The sequence below is a fragment of the Pongo abelii genome, chromosome 12 (genome assembly GCF_028885655.2).
Source record: "Pongo abelii isolate AG06213 chromosome 12, NHGRI_mPonAbe1-v2.0_pri, whole genome shotgun sequence".
NCBI classification, from domain to species: Eukaryota; Metazoa; Chordata; class Mammalia; order Primates; family Hominidae; genus Pongo; species Pongo abelii.
Genome location: NC_071997.2, coordinates 90651111 through 90671278, shown reverse-complemented (window position 1 = coordinate 90671278; position 20168 = coordinate 90651111). Strand labels below are relative to the sequence as shown.

General features: G+C 44.5%; 1 long non-coding RNA gene across 1 annotated transcript; it reads left to right on the top strand.

Moving 5' to 3' along the window:
* Nucleotides 1-3229: 3229 nt before the first annotated feature.
* LOC129057592 (uncharacterized) lies at nucleotides 3230-19711 on the top strand. Its single transcript, XR_008522230.1, has 3 exons — nucleotides 3230-3453; nucleotides 16047-16110; nucleotides 18213-19711. It is a non-coding gene; the product is annotated as an uncharacterized LOC129057592 (long non-coding RNA).
* Nucleotides 19712-20168: the final 457 nt, after the last annotated feature.

Genomic DNA, 20168 nt, shown 5'->3' with positions numbered 1-20168 from the left:
AGGGAGGTCAGATAACTTGTTGAAGCCACACATCTAGCGAGGGTCACAGCAAGAACTGGAGCCCATTTCTCCACACAGCCCGATAGAGGGGCCTGTGGTGGAAGGCAGAAAGCAGACTACACTGACTCTGCCCCCCGCTGCTTGCATCTCTTCAAAAAAAAAAATGACAAGCTCTTCTGAGCCTCAGTTTCTCCATCTAGACACTGGGATCACATGCCTCTGTCAGAGGCTAGTTGTGGAAATCAAAAGAAATCATATATGTGGGGGCTTCTGACTTTGGATCTAACATGCATTAGGTGCTCAGCAGATGTTTATTACATGGATGGATAGGATGGTCGAACCTTCCTCCACTCTCACTTCCCACCCACAATGGTCCTCTACACCAGCGTCTGCTGACAGCAGCATCGCCATACACTTCCAGAAGTAGGCAGCTCACGACTTCCTGAAGCACCCTGTTTTAGAACTGAAAGGCCTCACTCACCTGGCATCATTGCATTTCTGTGTGCCCAGACTGTACCAAGTGTGGAGAAGACAGAAGACATAGGCTACCCCTGGAAGGTGACAGTGTAGCTCTGGAGACAGTCTGTCCATTCTTGAAATATTAAAAAGCATTAAGAGGGCCAAGCATGGTGACTCACACCTGTAATCCCAGCACTTTGGGAGGCCGAGGCGGGCAAATCACCTGAGGTCAGGAGTTCGAGACCAGCCTGACCAACATGGTGAAACCCTGTCTCTACTAAAAATACAAAAATTAGCTGGGTATGGTGGTAGGTGCCTGAAGTCCCAGCTACTCAGAAGGGTGAGGCAGGAGAATCACTTGAAACCGGAAGGTGGAGGGTGCAGTGAGCTGAGATCTTGCCACCGCACTCCAGCCTGGGCAACGCAGCGAGACTCTGTCTCCAAAAAAAAAAAAAAGCAAGCATTAGAGAACTTTCCAATATGTATCATCTTCAAGAACAAGAATGGGAGGCAGTGGAGGTGTGGCATCTCCTCCTTAGGATGCAGAAGCTGAGCCAGCCCCCAGGCCAAACAAGGGTGGCCAGGCCTCTCCCTGGATCCTGGTACTCACAGAACTAACTCTTTGTTTTCTTCATCTCACTCCTCCCTCCTGCTCAGTTACCTTTTGAGTTACTGTCCCATGTAACTTCTAAGCCAGCCAGGTATCCCGGCCTTGTGAGACACCAATCTTGCTCTAATGTTTGGAATGTGAACACCATGAAAAAGAAAGAATGATTTAAAAGGAGATTTTGTAACTATTCATCAGTGTCAGAAGGAGCAAAGTCTTTCACATTCGACCACTCTAGCTGGATATCCCTAAAGGGTAGGTGTTTAAGCTCTTGAATCTGGCTTTTCCTTTTTTTTTTTTTTTTTTTTTTTGAGAGAGGATCTTCCTCTGTCACCCAAGCTGGAGGGGGTCAAGGGTATGATCACGGCTCACTGCAGCCCCAAAATCCTGGGCTCAAGTTATCCTCCCACCTCAGCCTCCCAAGTAGATGGGATTACAGATATGCACCACCATGCCTGCTTTTTTTTTTTTTTTTAAATATATAAAAACAGAGTCTCATTATGTTGCCCAGGCTGGTCTCGAACTCCTGGCCTCAAGTAATCCTCCTGCCTTGGCCTCCCAAAGTGCTGGGATTACAGGCATGAGCCACTATGCCCGGCCTGAACCTGGCCTTTTAGATTACCTTCCAGCTCTATTGCTTCTAACTGGTAAACCTAGGCAAGTTATTTAACCCCATTAAGCCTTGATTTTTCTCATTGGTAAAATACTTCCTCCCTTAAAGGACTGTAATAAAGAAAAGAGGTCAGCGATCTGTGGTTATGGGGCCAAATCTGGCTCACCGACCGTTTTTGTGAAGGACTATGAACTAAGAATGGTTTTTACATTATAAATGATTGAAAAAAATCAAGAAAATATTTTGTGACACATGAAAAGGATATGACATTCAAATGTCAGGATCAAAAGTTTAATTGGAATACAGCCACACACATTTGTTTACATCTTACCTGTGACTGCTTTTCTGCTACTACAGCAAAGTTGAATTGCTAAAACCAAGATGTTACAGCCCACAAAGCCTAAAATATTTACTGTCTGGCTCTTTACAGAAAATGTTTGCCAACCTCTGGTAAAGAGAAAATGAAGGAATGCCTAGATGTGCCTATAATAGAGCAAAAACCTTTAAAATGTCAGCCCCGATTTTCTTTTATTAATGTCTAGCTCCTGTCCAGCCATGGTATTTATGCCACTCTGTATTTGCATTAGGATAATTTTTTAGATCATTGCAAAATATGCATTCTCCTACAGAACATATAGGAATATCTATTTCTTAAATGGCATTGCTAACACACAATGCACTGACCCGACCTCACAGAAAGAAAATGGAACAACAGAGGTCCCATCCTTCCAAATGTCATCCGCTGGTCTTATCCTTATTGAAATAGACAGTACACGGATCTGAAATGGAAGCAAATAATAACCGGGTCTCCAGATTCCATCGTATCACAGAACGTGGAACCAAGAAAGTACCTTAGAAGTCATCTGACCCAGTCACCCCTGTTTTACCAACGAGGAATCTAGACCCAGATGAAGTTAAAGGACTTACCCAAGAGTACCCAGCAACTCTCTGGCCACCCCCAGGCTCCCATCTTTGTGTCTCTCCTGTGTGGGCTGTTCCCTGAAGTTCTTCCTGAACTTGCACATTGCCTTTCCCTTTGATTTTAAATCCTTGGCTCAAATGACATGCCCGGACTATATCGTGTGATGTGACCTTGAAAAATAATTTACGTACAAGTCTTGAAAGCAAATCAAGTTTTAAAACAAAGTAGCATCTACTCTGCCCCAGCCTTGACATCTATTACAAAGCAAATGCTGGCTCTTTAATTTCCCTAATCAAGACTGGCCCTATTTAGCCCACCTCCTCAAGGGGTCCCAGCACTAGCCCCACTCAGATGCCTGATGAAGTCCCAGAATAGGTGAGAAAAATGAGAAGGCCCTGCCCAGAGCTCTGGGAGTCGGCCCTCACTGCCTGCCCTTCAGACAGCAAGACAGAAAAGGCATTCATTTTCTTACTCCACGTCATGATACCAACCGAAATTACCTTTAAATGAGGAAGAAGGTCATTATTTAATCAATAGGATTGCGTCAATTGAGGAAAATTTGTCTCCAGTGTAAACAAGCGGAACGTCTTTGCGCTCTGTGAAAACAAGTTTAAATTACTTGCAGATCCGGGCGACGTGGAGAGATGTAGGAAGTGAACCTGAAGCCTGACACACTCAAGGTCTGGGAACTGAAAATAACAGGAATTGTTCTTATTTTTCCAGTGGAATCGAGCACAGAGATGGGCACACCTCTTTACAGAACCAAAGTTTCAGAACCATGCCTTACCCTTTGCTTATGAGGCAGAGGAGGAGGAAGAGAAAGAACCACCACAAAGAGAGATGGCAACAAAGGTAAAATGAAGGCTGGGCCGCTGGGCCGCCGATCCCACTCAGGCTGACCACAGTGAGGGAGCAGCATTAAAATGAGAAATGATCAGGTTTCAGAAGCCCAGCCCTTCCTGCTGAGTCTCGTCCTTTGCTTCATCCATTCCATTAAATAAGTCATATTGAAAATAAATTATTATTAATACAACAGTAGCTAACATTATCGGGTCTCACTCCATGCCAAGCATGCCAAACCCAGGTCATGCACGGTGCTACTCGATGTTCACAACAGCTCTAGAGGTGGGTGCCGGTCATGCCCACTTAGCAGATACAGAGGAGGGCAGTTGCAGCTGGAGAATGACGGGCAGTTCTGCCTGTTTCTGAGGCCCCACTGCTTGAACTGCCAGTCTCAGAGCCATCTGCTTGCTGGGTGCTCAGCCCCGTGCTGCACGCTGTGGACTCACAGGGGGAAGTACGAGCCAGGCCTGTCCCTAGGGCATCCCCATGTCCCTGGCAGAAGGGGACAGAGCATTTATTCCTGTTTAGGGAGAGGCTCCGCTCATCTGGGAATCCCTGGATGAGCAGACTCTGTGCCTGCTCCTCTCCCGTACCCCTTCCCCATCCATGTCAAGGGCTTTGGCCACAGCACATAATGGGTCCAGCAAGTCACAGTCTCTCCCGGAGGAGGCCCCAAAGACCCCTTACCCACACCTCCTCGATCGCTGCTAGGGTATGAGCTGGAGGCTGTCGGTGGTGAATGGGATCTCTGTCACTCCACAGGCATCTGGTGAGGTCTAAATTCCCTGCTCCCTGACAGAACTTCTTGGTGGGGATATGGCTTCCAGGTTCTCCTCACCTACTCAGGAGACTGGGCTAACACTGAGTGAGGTTCGCTGACACCCTCTATTCATTAACAACAGGACCAAAACCAAAAAAATTTTAGCTCTGGGCTTTTGGACAGCCCAACACTTTGGTGGTGAATCCTGACTAATATTCCTTCCCCAACCCTCCTCCTCCCATCCCCCAACCCACCCCGCCCAGCTCCAATTCTGAAGTGTCTGAATGCGGAGTTCATAAGCTACCTTCCTTCCGTGACCATGTTGCCCACATGGCCTCCGCTGAGGATCAGGGCAACACAATCACCACAGGAGTAGGCCCTCAGTTACCCTAGCAGCGATCCGAGGAGTGTGGGCCAGGGGCTTTGGGGCGTCCTCTGGGAAAACTGTGGCAGCCCAGCCATGACAGCAAGAGTGTGGCCCGGCCAAAAAAAAAAAAAAAGGAAGCTTTAAAAAAAAATTTTTTAAGTGAAATGAAACGTATTTGACCTGGGAAGAAATAAAAGACCTTTCACGTTGTCAAAGTGACAAATTAGACGAAGAGGCCGAGCAAATGTGAGCTCCTGGGGAGTCTGTCAGAAGGAGCCCAGATGGAATGGACGAGGCTGGGGGTGACCGGAGGGATGCAGACAGAGGATTTATCCGGGTCGGGGTGGGAAACCAGTCAGAAGGCTGCACAAAGCTACACACAGTCTACCCTTTGTACTAGTATTTATCTAACTTGTCAATTTTATAGCCACATTACCTTCCGAGTGTTCAGGAAAGCAGATATTGGTGCTGTCAAGAGGCCTGGCTGTGGTTTGCACAGCATAATGACAGACACAAAAAACAAAGGGGAGGGGAGCGGGGCCTTCAGAAACCACAAAAGAGCCTTTGTAATTATGCCTCTGCCTCCCTCCACCCTTGGGAGCGTGCGTTTCCCTCGCTGCAGAGGTGCTCGCTCCAGGGGTGCTCTCTCCCCTTATATGCAGCTGTGCCGGGCAGCTGCACCGGGCAGCTGCCTAGCACGCGTCTACCAGTCACCCTGTGTGGACTTGAAGGGAGCTGTTACATGACTGCCTCTCTTCCCCAGGCTAAATAGCTGCAGTCCTTTAACCTCTCTTCATGGGCCTGATTTTCCATCCCTTTAATCATCCCTGTCACTTTCTGCTGCAGCCTGTACTCACCACAGCCCTCCCCCAGAGTGGAGACGCAGCCAACGAGGATCATGGGCCTAAGGGCCTCCAAGAGCTTCTCCTTTGAGACCACCCCCACCATGGGCCCACCCTGCAGCCACAGGTCCTGGGAAGCCCATGGTCATGGAGCCCCCACAGCTGAGTTACTGCAGCTCATGACCCAATTGGAGCTCTTCCCCCCCTGCTCTTGGATATTCCCCATGACCAGAAAGTCATTAAAATCCTACAGTCTCCTCTGAGCTGATTCTCACCATTTTTCTCTTCCTCTTCATTCTCAGTGCCTCACTCTTACACACTAGACCCCTGGACTATCATTTGGACCATGGAGCCAGCCCCCCAGCCAGCTTCCCTGACACCATCTTCCCCTCCAAGACACTTAAAGGCCAGCTTTGGAAATATTTTTTTTAATTGAATATCATTTTTATCAAGTCCTTCCCCTACTCAAGAGCCTTTAGTAGCTCCCTATTTCTTCTTGTTATAGCAGACATAAATAACTCACCAGATTTTGAGAATACTCTCACCACTCCCCCAACCCCTCTTCTGCCTATGTCCAGATCTACACTCAAAAAAAGCCTTCCCTAGTTAATCTCTTCCCCTCTCTGTCCACCCCTTTACCCATCCCCATGGTTTATTGGATACTGTTTTGGGTGTCTTGAGATATTGGGTTAGGGTTCTTTGACGGCAAGCAACAGAAACCAACTCTGACTAGTTTAAGGAACAGAAAGGGATAGATTGGAAACGAATGGCATAGTTTGGAGATTAAAAGCAAGCCTGAACTAGAGTCCTGGGAAAGATAGAACTGGGCAGCTCTGAAGATCTTTCTGGAACATTGCCATCAGATGATCAGCTCCAACTGCCTTCTCTCCTTATTTCTCTCTGCTTAAGATTCAGAGTTTCAGGACTGAACATCAACAAGCTCCGTGATCCGGGAGCAGAGTCCTGTGATTGGCTGCCCTACCAAAACCACTCAGGGTGGGGGAAGGTTGCAACATTTAGCAAATAAAAATACAGGATGCCCAGCTAAATTGAATTCCAGATAAACAGTGAATAATTGCCCATATAAACATATCCCAGGCAGTATTTCCTGATTTGTCTTCTCATTCTTCCGTTCCCTCAGTCCCACTCTGTTGCTCCCAGGTGGGTCAGTACACCCTCAGACCTGTACCTGTACCCCCTCTGACTGTACCTCACTGTTAACGAATCCCTTCAGTCCTTTCAAGGTGGCTGTGAATTTCATGTCTTCCTCTTTAATTTTAATAACCGAGCTTCCATTGACTGGAAACTATACATTAACTGACACAAATAAAAGGGTGCACATGCCCTTTGGCCACCTTTATTGTTTATTTTCTCTTTAGCCCCATTGGAGAAAAAAATCAACTTTCTCCGTCTTCTCTTTCTTGCCAAATACTTACAAAACAGCCCTAATAACACTTCGCATTTGCGTAACTCTTTAGATCTTAACGTACATTTTCACACTATTTCATTCAGTGTCTTCACTTCTTAGTGAGTTAAGTGGTTAGTGGGCACAGGTAACATAGTCCCCCATTTTACAGATGAGAAATTCAGACGTTGAAAGTTGGGTTACAAAAGCTAGTATGTGTCCAAAGTTGTGGATCCAGGACTTGGAACAATGTGTCCTTGCCTCTTTTCCGTAAAGGGCCAGATAGTAAATATTTCAGGCTTTGAATGCCAGGTGGTCTCTGTTACAACTCCTCAACTCTGCCATTGCAACACAAAAGCAGCCATAGGTAATACATAAATGAGTAGATGGATGTTCCAATAAACTGCATTTGTAGAAACAGGCCAATGGGCCATATCTGGCCCATAGGCTGTACTTTGCAAACTAACCCCTGCTTTATACCACACAACAAACACTTTCCAATCTTTTTAAGTCTATCACGGTTTGCCTCCAATTGGGATGCCATAATTTTGACCTCAATCAATTTTAGATGACTAATTTTTTCTCTCCTCTTTACCTCTTATGCATCAGGATTGTTGGGAGAATGACCAACTTGGCTTCCCACACCCACTTGGTCCTTCCTACACTGTGGCAAAGTTTTCTCTCATACGTGTGAATGTGCTCAGCTAAGCCCATTCTTCCTCCCCTGGGTCCTTCTTTACCGGCATATGAGATCAGTACCGACAGACCTTGTGGGGAGGCAACTTTCTAGGATGGGTCATCTTCTGAGGCCCCCAGGATTAACCAGCATACCCACAATTAACCATTAAACAGGATTAACCATCATCCTTCTCTCTTTCCTTTACTCTGGGCTTCACGTGTTTCCTCTCTTGGGCCTTTTCCATGGCAAGTTTGTCCCAGGGAAACTCATGCCTCGAATGGTAGCTCTATAACATGGTCTTCCTGTGGTGTTTTCCTGTGGCCCATGGAAGTTGGAGACTGGGGTCAGTTTCTTCTTTAGCCTACAGCGTGAAAAGACTGGCTCGAGGGCCCTCCCTAAGGAGGGCAGGAGCTCCTTGAAGGCAAACTAGTTTAGTTTATACCCGTCACTGTTTATAGATCCTGAGCCATAATGAGGGCTGGAGGCTGTATGTGGACAGCAGCCTCCTGGGTGAAGAGGCCAGCTGCTTAGATGACTGGACTTACAAATCCTCAGACATGCTGACTGGCCACCTGGAACTTGAATTCTACATTTTGGGAGCCAGTGGGCCATGACTGATGCCTCACAAAGGGGATGCCAGGTCTTTAAGTGGGCTTCACAGGTGCGTATGTCCGTGTGCACACCAGAGCGTAAAGGCAAGAGACTGTAGAGATCAAGCTGCCCAAATCCTTCATTTACAAATAAAGAAACCAAAGCCCAGTGATATCACCTTGGTTTACCATGATGCCGAGGTAAAAATCCATTTTATCTTTATATAAATAGTATCCATAAAGGTGATGATAAACTTGATCAATGAAACAGATATTTGTAACTATAAAGCTTTCTTTGGATTTTTTGTTTTGTTTTCTTTGTTTTTTGAGAAGGAGTGTTGCTCTGTTTCCCATGCTGGAGTGCAGTGGTGCGATCTCGGCTCACTGCAACCTCCACCTTCCGGGTTCAAGTGATTCTCATGCCTCAGCCTGTGATTCTCATGCCTCAGCCTCCCAAGTATCTGGGATTACAGGCACATGCTACCACGCCCAGCTGGTTTTTTAAATTTTTTTTTAGTAGAGACAGGGTCTCACCATGTTGGCCAGGCTGGTCTCAAACTCCTGACCTCAGGTGATCCACCCACCTCAGCCTCCCAGAGTGCTGGGATTACAGGCATGAGCCACAGCACCCGGATGAATATCAACATAATTTAAATAAGGGGCAGAGAATATGTCCATCCCAGCACAGCCCAAAAGCCATACATGCGATCAACTTTTTCAGAAATAGTTAAGATTTGTTATCAAGACTTGCATATGTCCAAAGGTGGAATTCTATAGAAATACCAAGAGCCTCCTCCAAATATTTTTGTAAAGCCTCTAAAAGGATCAAGAGAGGCAACAAAGAGTAGAGGGCACAAGGAATACTTCAGCTTTGAATGCCCTGGCTCTGCCACTTTAAAGTTGTGTGACCTTGAGCAAATTATTTAATTCGCTAAGCCCCAGTTTTCTCATCTGTAAATGAGCATAATGATAGTACTTACCTCATAGAGGTAATGTAATAATTAAATGAGATAATATATACAGACCACCTAACATAGGGCTGACAATAACTACTTAATATTCACTATTATCGTGGTGGTGGTTGTTGACACCTCAGACTTTTTGCCTTAAGTTCAACTCTGAGTTGCCTCCTTTTTCAACTGTGAAAAAGGGATAATCATTTAACAGGAGAGACAGGTAACTAGAAGTTAGTTACGACCTGGACAGAGCGCTCTGGCTCCCTACCCAGAGCTACAGTCTGCCCCAAATGATCTCCAGGCTAAGACACAAAGTGGCTTTTCTGAGCAGGGTTTCCTCTGCGGGGGTGGCCTCCAGGCAGGATGCAGGCCGTCTGGAAGAGGTCATGATCTCAGGTCAGAGGTGCAAGGAATCAGGGGAACAGACCAGGAAATGTGAAAAAGGCTAGTGCACAGTTTTCTTTGTGGACAACCTTTTTGGCATTACGATGTTTTAGTCAAATTGTGCCCTGCTTGGAAGTCCTACAGGTTGAAGGCAAGGGAAGTCAGAATTTCTACAACAAAAAAACAAAGGGCCCAGGATAGCTCCTAGATAAATGTCATCCTTCAAGGACATCTTGGTAGGGCAGACTACCAGCATTTGCATCAACTCATGCCATTAAAAAAAAAAAAAAAAAAAAAAAAAGGCAAAAAAAGCAGCCCACCTAGAACTTGATTTTTCTGGGGATAGAAGAAACACACTAGACAAAACAACTTTCTCCTTTTCCCTGGGTTACTTGGCAGCAGCAGAAAACACTTGACAAAAAGTTCCAGAAGGGCTTGATATTGAGTTTGAAAAGTACAAATTCCCACAACAATCACTGACTAAAGTAGCAATATTTTAGCCCTTCGTAGGAATCTGGTTATTATTACCATTTATGCCAAGTATCTTGTTTCTATTCTTTTTGATTTAAGGTCATTTTCTCTGTAAAAGGCCTGCTTTGTTGAGCACTACACATTGACGTTGGTTTCAGGAGAAAGAGGACTGGGCAAGTTGGGAAAGTATTGTATTGTGCCGAAACATTAGATGGCCTGGTTGTAAAGAAACCCTTTGTTTTTGCTCTGAACCTGATGCATTTCTCTGGTCTTCATTTCCTAGTTCAGTGCACTAATTTCAGCATTGTCCACCCTGACAATGATAATACCTCTGCTTGAGCATGGCAGATTCCAAGGAGAGAATCCAAGAGGTTGTACCTACCTGGACAGGCTGGGGTACAACCTGGCCAAAGGAGACCCAAGTCAATACCCATGTCTAGAAAGTCACCCTGTGACTCAGGGTCCATTGTGTAGACATCTTGTGAGAAAGGATACCAAGAGAGTGAAATATCTTGCTCAGTGATGTACTACCAGGAACAATTTTTCACCTTGGGGGACACTTGACCATACCTGGAGACATTTTTGGTTGTCACAACTCAGAGCAAGAATACTATTGCACCTAATGGGTAGAGGCCAGGGATGTTGCTAAACATCCTACACTGCACAGGGTGGTCCCCACAATGAAGACTAACTCAGCCCAATATGCCAACTGTGGTAAGGTTGAGAAACCCTGAGAAACACAGAGGCACAGAAAGCCCTGCATGGGCAGGCCCCTGCCCACCTGCCCAGCCTTATTTTGCCCCACTCCCCCTATTCTCTGAACCCCAAGTGCATAGACATCTTCCAGTTCCTGACTTCACTGTGTTCCCTCAGCATATCCAACCCCTCTGCCTGCCAGGCTCTTCCTTGGCACGCCTAGTTAACACCTTCTTATCCCCCAGAGCTCACCTCAATACATACTTTCTTGAGATGCCTTCCCATCAAGACTAAGTCAAATCACCCATTCTATGCTGTCTCCCCTTTATTCTTTCTTTTCTTCCAGGGCTTTTAAAGTATCTTCATGGGGCCGGGTGTGGTGGCTCACACCTGTAATCCTAGCCCTTTGGGAGGCCCACATGAGCAGATTGCCTGAGTCAGGAGTTTCAGACCAGCCTGGGCAACATGGTGAAGTCCCGTCTCTGCTAAAATACAAAAAATTAGCCAGTTGTGGTGGCGTGTGACAGAGTAGGACTCCATCTCAAAAACGAACAAAGAAAAAAGTATCTTCATGGCTTTTCTGAATTTCCCCAAGCTCCCTACCTCTCAGCTCTTACATCTATGGGCTAACTGCACTAAATCTAGAGTCCTATGACTTGTGTTTCAATCCCAGTTCTGGCATGTTCTAGTTGTGTGACCTTGGACGAGTTACTTAACTTTTCTGTGTCTTTGTTTTCTTACCTCCAGCATGAAGATAATAACAGTACCTAGCTCATGCGGATATTGTGAGGATTAAATGAGACAGGCTGATAAAGTGCTTAGGCCAGTGTCAGGCCCACTGTGAGCACTATAGAAAATTCTGCTATTATTATTACTTCGAGAATTTAAAATTGCCATTCTGAGACATGTAGCTACAAGATAAGCAAGATATGCGGCTGGGGGCGGTGGCTCATACCTGTAATCCCAGCACTTTGGGAGGCCAAGGTAGGTAGATCACCTGAGGTCAGGTGTTCGAGACCAGACTGGTTAACATGGTAAAACTCTGTCTCTACTAAAAATACAAAAATTATCCAGGCGTGATGGCAGGTGCCTATAATCCCAGCTACTCAGGAGGCTGAGGCAGGAGAATTGCTTGAACCCAGGAGGCGGTGGTTGCAGTGAGCCAAGATCACGCCACTGCACTCCAGCCTGGGCTACAGAGCAAGGCTCCGTCAAAAGAAAAGAAAGAGAGAAAGAGAAAGAAAGAAAGATATGCAGCATATTTTCTTCCCAGCAGCACAAACCTACATCACTGTCTTTTTTTTTTTCTACCAGAGAAATCAGAGCTCAGATCATTTGAGGCAGGGGAGTCAATGTCAAATGCTTTCTATTTACAGACAGAGAAATTGAGACTCAGAGAGGTTAAGGGATTTGGAAAGGTCACATGGCAGGTTTTCTCTACCTGATAACTCTCTCTCTCTCCTTCCCCCTCTCTCTGTCTCCCTCTGTCCTTCCCTTTTGAGATGATAACTGGTGTGATTCCTAATCTACACTAAATGAATTATTCCTTAGCAACTATCTTCATCAGACTACAGGTCCCTGCTTCCAGCCATTCTACAAAAGACCTGGCAGTTATAAAATCCAGGCTTATCAGAACAAAACACACCAAACAGAACACAGCAAGGTTTCTAAACAGAGATTTAAGGTGCTTGCACAATATCCTGAAAAAAAAAAATCTAAGCCTGAAAAAAGTAGACCAAATGCAAATAATAACCTAAATAATAAAGAAAACACTGAGGCTGTCTCTCCTGCAGCTTTCTGCCATGAAATGATTCGTCCTGAGAAAGGGCTAGGAATGTCCCTGCAGGGCACCACAGGCTGGGCCACATCTCTTTAACCTTAACTCCTCCAAATCCTAGTTACCCTTTAAAACCTCCCAGCTTATGACAGTTCTTACTCTTTTTCCACCCACTACAGGTTTTGGAAGCTGACTCTTTGCCAACACTGTGATGTTTTAGCCCAAAGACTTCTTGGAACCTAAGACCTCATGGGGAAGAGTGTGGAATCCAGAACGTAGAGTGACAGTGGCTTCTGATCTCTTAGTCTGACCATAGCTGAGGAACACAGCTTTGGCTGGGGTCCCACTCTTCAGGGAGCACATGAACAAACTGGACAGCAGAAGAGAAGTCGAGATAACACACCTCATCATGTAAAGGGCAACTGGTTAGAGAAGTCTTAGGGAGGAACATGAAAGCTGTTTTCAACAATCTGAAAACCCAGTAAGATTTTCAGATTCCAGAAACATTACACACTGAGCTAACATCGACTTCCACTCCCTCTACTAACCCATTAAAATACTGGTAATACATAGCAAAAAAAAAAAAAGAAAAAGAAACAATTTTGTAAATATAGCTAAGCTCATAAAAATCGAGTAAAATTGGCTGGGTGTGGTGGTTCACACCTGTAATCCCAGCACTCTGGGAGGCCAAGGCAGGTGGATCACTTGAGGCCAGGAGTTCAAGACCAGCCTGGTCAACATGGTGAAACCCCATCTCTACTACAAATACAAAAAAAATAGCCAGGCGTGGTGGAGTGCACCTGTAATCCCAGCTACTCAGGAGGCTAAGGCACGAGAATCGCTTGAACCCAGGAGGTGGAGGTTGCAGTGAACCAAGATCATGCCACTGCACTCCAGCCTAAGCAACAGAGTGAGACTCTGTCTCCAAATAAATAAATAAAGTAAAATCTCTAGGTGCCAGAAAGTAAAAAGAAAACTCCTAGTCAGAGTGGAAAACCTCAGCTGATGTCTTGATGGTCCAAGATTATATTTATCCAAATGTAAGTCCTAATGTCTAGAGGCTAGAGTTTTGATGGCCCACAAAACTTCAAATCCGTACCAAACACAAGTGTGTTCTACAAATTTACACTGCTTACCTGTTATATTGGTCAGGGTTCTCCAGAGAAACAGAACCAATTGGACAAAGAGATGAGGGGAGAGAGGGGTGGGGGTAGAGGGATGGGGAGAGAGATTGATTTTAAGGAATTAGCTCACACAATTGTCAGGGCTGGCAAATCCACAATCTTCAGGACAAGCCATCAAATTAGAGACCCAGGGAAGAGATAATGTCATAGCTCAAGTCCAAAGAAAGCCTAGAGACAGAATTCCTTCTTTTCCTTTTCAGGCCTTTAAGTGACTGGATGAGGCTCATCCACATTATGGGTGGTAATCTGCTCTACTCAGTGCCAACTGATTTGAATGTTAATCACACCTTTAAAAAATTTTCTTCACAGCAACACCTAGCTAGGTGTTTGACCAAAAACTGGGTACCATGGCCTAGCCAAGTTGATGCATAAAATTAGCCCTCACAACCTAGTGTTTGAATCCCAAATCAAAAAATTCTTCTTAATTCTTAATATAAGAATTTGTCCTCAACAGTCTCCCTGGGGTACATAGAGAAATTCTAGAAGAATAGAAAACTTCTCTACAGAAGATCCTCTCTATCTCAAGGGGAAAAGCAGCTAAAGATAAATTCATAACCAAAAATTACAACCCACCTGAGGAAAGGAACCACCATAAAAAAGACTAGAAGATGAATAAGAGGATTTTCACCTCAAGAATTTAAAATAATCTGAAATAAAGAACAGAAACAATAAAGTACAAATAGAATATTGTTTCTAAAAAAAAGATTAACTTGAAAAAGTAACTTCTAGAGCTTCTGTAAATAAAAGATACAGTCAAAGCATCGATTAAATAGCAGATTAGACAAAACTGAAGGAGAGGCTTAGTAAACCAAAAATGGATCTTGGAAAATTTTCCAGAATGTAATATTAAACAATTAAAAGAGAAAAAAATACAGAGAAAATACAGGACATAAAGGATAGAATGTGAAGGTCCAACCTACATCTAATGTGAATGCTAGAGGGAGAAATTGGAGAGAAGGAAGGGGAAGAAATATTCAGAGGTAATGGCTGAGAATCCTTACATTAATGAAAAGTGTAGAGCTTCAACTGAAGAAGCTCTTGGAATTCTGAGCAAGATAAATAAGTAGAAAATTACACTGAGGCTCATTATAGTGAAACTTCAGAACATGACTGACAGAAAAATTATAAAAGCATCAGGAGGCCGGGTGTGGTGGCTCACGCCTGTAATCGCAGCACTTTGGGAGGCTGAGGCAGGCGGATCATGAGGTCAGGAGATTAAGACCATCCTGGCTAACACAGTGAAACCCCATCTCTACTAAAAATACAAAAAATTAGCCAGGCATGGTGGCGGGCACCTGTAGTCCTAGCTACTCAGGAGGCTGAGGCAAGAGAATGGCGTGAACCCGGGAGGTGAAGCTTGCAATAAGCCGAGACCACGCCACTGCACTCCACTCCAGCCTGGGTGACAGAGCAAGACTCAGTCTCAAAAACAGGGGGAAGAAAAAAGCATCACGAATTAGAGAGAGATATCATTCATAAGAAAAAAATAGCAGACTTAGCATCAGCAAACAGAGACCAATAGAATAATTTTTCTGTGCTGAAAAAAAAAAACAATGATCATTGTAGGATGCCCAGCCAAGGTCAACTATCATTCAAGAGTGGGGATTTTTAAAAAATCACATCTTCAGAAAAAGACAAGAGAATTTATCACTTCTAGAAGAAAATTGAGCTGAGAGGAAGGAGTAGGGTGGAAGAATCAGTGGTAAGTGAAGAAATGGATGAACGTGTGGGTAAATCTAAACAAGAATTGACTGCAAAATAGCAATAACAATACTATTGTCTGATTTTTGTGGCATTTAAAGACAAAGTGGGGAGTGGCTCGTGCCTGTAATCCCAACACTTTGGGAGGCCAAAGGAGGAGGATCACTTGAGGCCAAAAGTTGGAGAACAGCCCTGGCAACATAACAAGACCCTGTCACTACAAAAATAAAAAGATAAAAATAAAATAACAAAATTAGCCACGTGTGGTGGTGTGTGCCTGTAGTCCCAGCTATTCAGGAGGCTGAGGCAGGAGGATCACCTGAGCCCAGGAATTCGAGGCTGCAATGAACTATGATCATGCTACTGCAAACCAGCCTGGGCAAGAGAACGAGACCCTATCTCATAAATCAAAACAAACAAGACAAAGTGGACCTAAAATGCTAAATACTAATAACATAAAACTTAGGATGGAGTAATTAGAATAAGAACATCCTAAGGATATACAGAGTCTAATTAATTGTAAAATTGTTACAGTAATATGCATGAATTATGTATACTTATAGCAGCTCACACAGTATATAGTCTCTCTTTAATAGAATCTTGATTTTTCACAGGGCAGCACAGTGCCCAACTAAAAATACACACCTTCCCAGATTCCCCTGAGGCTGAGGTAGCAATGTATTGCAGTTCTGGCCAATGAAGTAAAAACAGAAGCCTACTGGTCGACTTCCAGAAAGAATGCTTTGCCCTTTACCCATTACCCTTTTCTCTTCTTCCTACCTAAAATAAGGACAAAATGCTTGGAGCAACGACACCCTGTGACCATGAAGACAGGACAAAGTCACACACTAGGAGTAAGAGAAAAGGATAATTAAATTTTAAAGCCCTGGGTGCTTGATGATATCCTTAAAGATGTGTACTAGCTCTGAACTTTTTACTCCAGTCTTCTCGTTTCAAAATAAACCCCTAAATGTTTAATCCACTGTTTTCTATGATGTACAGCCAAGTGTAAACCTAAATTGCACAGTGTGATATAGTAAAAATAAGTATTTGATCTTTGTTCCTCCTGACACACATCCCCTAAAATCCTTAGCATCTATGGAGTGGTGAGTATCTTTTGTATGTTAATAAGAGGACTGGTAGTTGAGGGCCTGTGGATAGATTCAGGAGTCTTCATCACCTGAAAGACCAAGGCATGATTAGAGGTTTGAAACTTTCAGCCCCACTCCACCCACAGCCTCCAGGGAGGGGAGAGGGGCTGAAGGTTGAGTTCAACCACCAATGGGCAATAATTTCATTAATCCTGCCTACATCATTAAACTCCCATTAAAAACTCCTACATGGAGGGGTTCAGCGGGTTTCAGAGTTGGCAAACACATCCATGTGTTGGGAAGGTGGCAGACCCCGACTTCACATGGACAGAAGTCTTGTGCTTGGGACCCTGCTGGACATTGTCCTATGTGCCTCTTCATCTGGCCATTCATCTGCTCCTCTACACAAAAGAAAACTAACAGTCAGCAAAGTATCTTCCAGGTTCTGTGAGCCCTTCCTGACAATTACTGAACCTGAAATGGGAGGGTGGTGGGACCCCACAACTTTGTAGCCATGTCAGACAGAAGTGGTAGTATCTTGGGCACCCAATTTGTAATAGGCATCTGAAGTGAAGGGAGGCTTGTGAGACTGAGCCTGTAAACCTGTGGAGTCTGACATTAACTTCAGTCAGTAAGTGTCAGAATTGAACTGAATTGTAGGACACCCAGCTGGTACCCAGACAGTTGGAAACAGTTGTGAGCATGGGGAAAAAAAAACACCCATTTGGTGTCAGAAGTGTTGTAAGTAAAAACAGTTTAAAATTGGTAGCATTCAAAGAATGTTAAAAAATTTAAGGATAACCACTCAAAGGAGAGAATTCAAATGTATTTAACTGTTAAAACAGTAAGAGAAAAAAATAGAAAATTGTCAATATACCAACAGAAAGAAAAGAAGCTAACAGATTAAAACAAAAACATTAAGATACCAATATATACCAGTTATAACTGTGTTCTAATAATAAATGTAGTAAATGTAAAGAATTAAAATTACTTGTTAAAACAAACACTAAGATCAAATAAGAAATTCAGCCTTTTGTTTTTTCCAGTAAACATATTTGAAATATAATAACACAGAATTATTGAAATGAGATCAGAAAAAATATACCAAGTGATCATTATCCAAAAAAAGTGATAGTAAGTAAAGTATCTTCCAAAGTTCTGTGAGCCTTTCTAGCCAATTATTGAACCTGAAATGGGAGGGTGGTAGGAACCCACAACTTTGAAGACAAGCGGTGAAACAATATTAAAGTCAGAAAAAATAAAGAAAACAATTACAAAATGATAAAAAGAAGAATTCTCCAGAAAAATAAAACAACCCTAAACATGAATATACCTAATAACATAGCCAAAAATAAAACAAAAGAAAAACTAACAGATTTACCACCATGGTGAGGGATTTCCAGGGGGAAGGGAACAGGCTTATTGTCCCGGGTAGATGTGAAAGTAGGCTGAGACAAGTGATGGAAGTTACGAAGGGGAAGGACTTTGACTCAATCTATGGAGGGACTTCTGTAACTTTCAGAGCTGTCCAAAATTGAAATTGGCTGCCTTGGGAGGGAGGGAGAACTCCAAAAACATGGTTTTCTAAGTACAATCTGTATGGCTACTTAATGAGACTATTGTCCAAATATTCAAATATCAGACACTTAGCCCCATGAGGGCAGGAACTATGACTGCTTTGTCCACCACTATGTACCTGGTGTCTGAAGCAGAGCGTGGCACAGAACAGGTGTTCTTAAGTGTCCACTGTATGAATTTACTATCCAGACAAGAAAATGGAGAAAACCACCTCTAGAGTGGCTTCTAATTTGGAGATTCAGTGATTCTTATCTACCCATTCCTCTGTTCTTTGTCCTCATTTCCAGTCTGAGGCCCAGGGTCACCACAAACCCAGGAGACCTGAGGCCAGGCCTGAGAGGCACAGGTAGGCTGAGGAATGAACAGAAGAGCAACAGAGAAGCCTACAGGATGAAAGCCAACTCTGCAAAGAGCTTCCAAGAGTCTTCCTGCCACAGAAATTCCACTTGGCCACAGAAATGGCCCTGGCCCTGGGCCTGGAGAGAGGTGGCGATGAGCTGCTCATGGCAATGATTTTCAGTCAACATGTCTTGCCCGTGCTTCCAAGGGTGGAGATGTGACTGTGAGTAGGTCACTGGGTCAGGCAGGTCACAAACCAATCTCCTCCCACACAGTGAGTTCATGGAGACAGAGAGAAGGAAGGGAAGGAGGTTCTCAGCTCTACTGATTCCTTAGGTCAAGGAGGCACAGGGTCCCTGTACTTGGGGACCCTCCAGTCTGATGGGAAGATACAAGTCAACCCTCTTAGAGCCGTAGAATGAATGCCACCTACAGCTCCTCCCTTCAGGAAGGAAATCCAGTCTGATGGAAGAGACATGGCCCCTGTTGTATCATTCTTGCCTTCTTACCTATGTCATACAAGGGAGTAAAGGAGGTGGCAGGCCCCGGGATAGGTCCATTTCTGTGGTGAATGGAGGCTTTCAGGGGACATTCCCACAGCCCTGCTGTCAAGGGCCCCTTCCCCTTCCTCCTGCCCTGCCACGATGCCTTACCCACTGGAATGAATCCTGAGCTCTGAGCCTATTCCTAACACATGAATGCTGACCCCTTTGTCACGTCCCGCTTTCCCTCCAACTCTGTTTTTTGTTCTTTTTCCCGCCCAGACTCCCCATCCCCAACTTGCCATTTCCCAAGCTCACCCCGGGGAGACCAGACTCAACGGCCCACTGGTGATCTTGTTTTACATGAGACATTTCCAAAAAAGACCAAAAAAATCCTTTCCAGGAAAATGCCATTTTTAAAATTCAGCTCCAGACACTGCGGCAACATTAGGAAAACAAAGGACTTGGCAGAAAGCTTTTCTGCATGGAGACTTTCTCTTGAAAATACCTTTTCCAAATTGCCTCCAGTGGGGATGACTCCAAGGGTCAGTTCTGGAGCACCCAGAGTGACTTCTGGTTTGTACACTTTCCCAGGTCTTTCCTTACCTGATACCACCCTGGGATCTTCCAGGCTTAAACAAGGAGCCCCTTCCAAGGGTCCCCAAAGGAAGCAGCTGTCTCTGAGGGTCAAGAAATAATGCTGCTTCCTTCCTCCAGAGGGGACTCCTCAGCCCCTCTTTTGCCATCACTAAGCGGAGGGGCCCAGGTTAGGAGCTGGAGGGATATAGTGTGCTTAGTAGAGAGTTTGTCTTCTCTTATCATCCAAGTGAGAGGAACACACAGCTTGCCCTGGGGCATACATAGTGGTGTTCCCCTTTTTTGCATGTATCAGGTATAATTAATCAGGTTGACGTCACATATGTAATAATAACCCATTATTTATTAAACACTCCCAATGTGTCCACCAGTTACCTATTCTTTATGTTTGTGTTACCTCATTTAATCCTAGTAACAATTGTCATGGGCTGAATTATATCTACCCACTCCCCACCACTCAACAAGACTCGTATGTTGAAGTCCTAACCCCCAGTACCTCTGAATGACTGTGTTTGGAGACACATCCTTAAAACAGGTAATTAAGTTAAAGTGAATCCTAATTAGGCTGGGCCCTAATCCAATAGGATTGGTGTCCTTATAGAAGAGGAAATGTGAACATCGTTAGGCACATGCTGGGAGGCAAGGATATAGCGAGAAGGCAGCCATCCGCAAGCCAAGGAAAGGGGCCTCGGGAGAAACCAAACCTGCCAGTACCTTGGTACTGGACTTCCTGCCTCCAGAACTATGAGAAAATTAATTTATGTTGTTTAAGCCATCCAGTCCATAGTATCTTGTTATGGCAGCCTTAGCAAACTAATACAACAC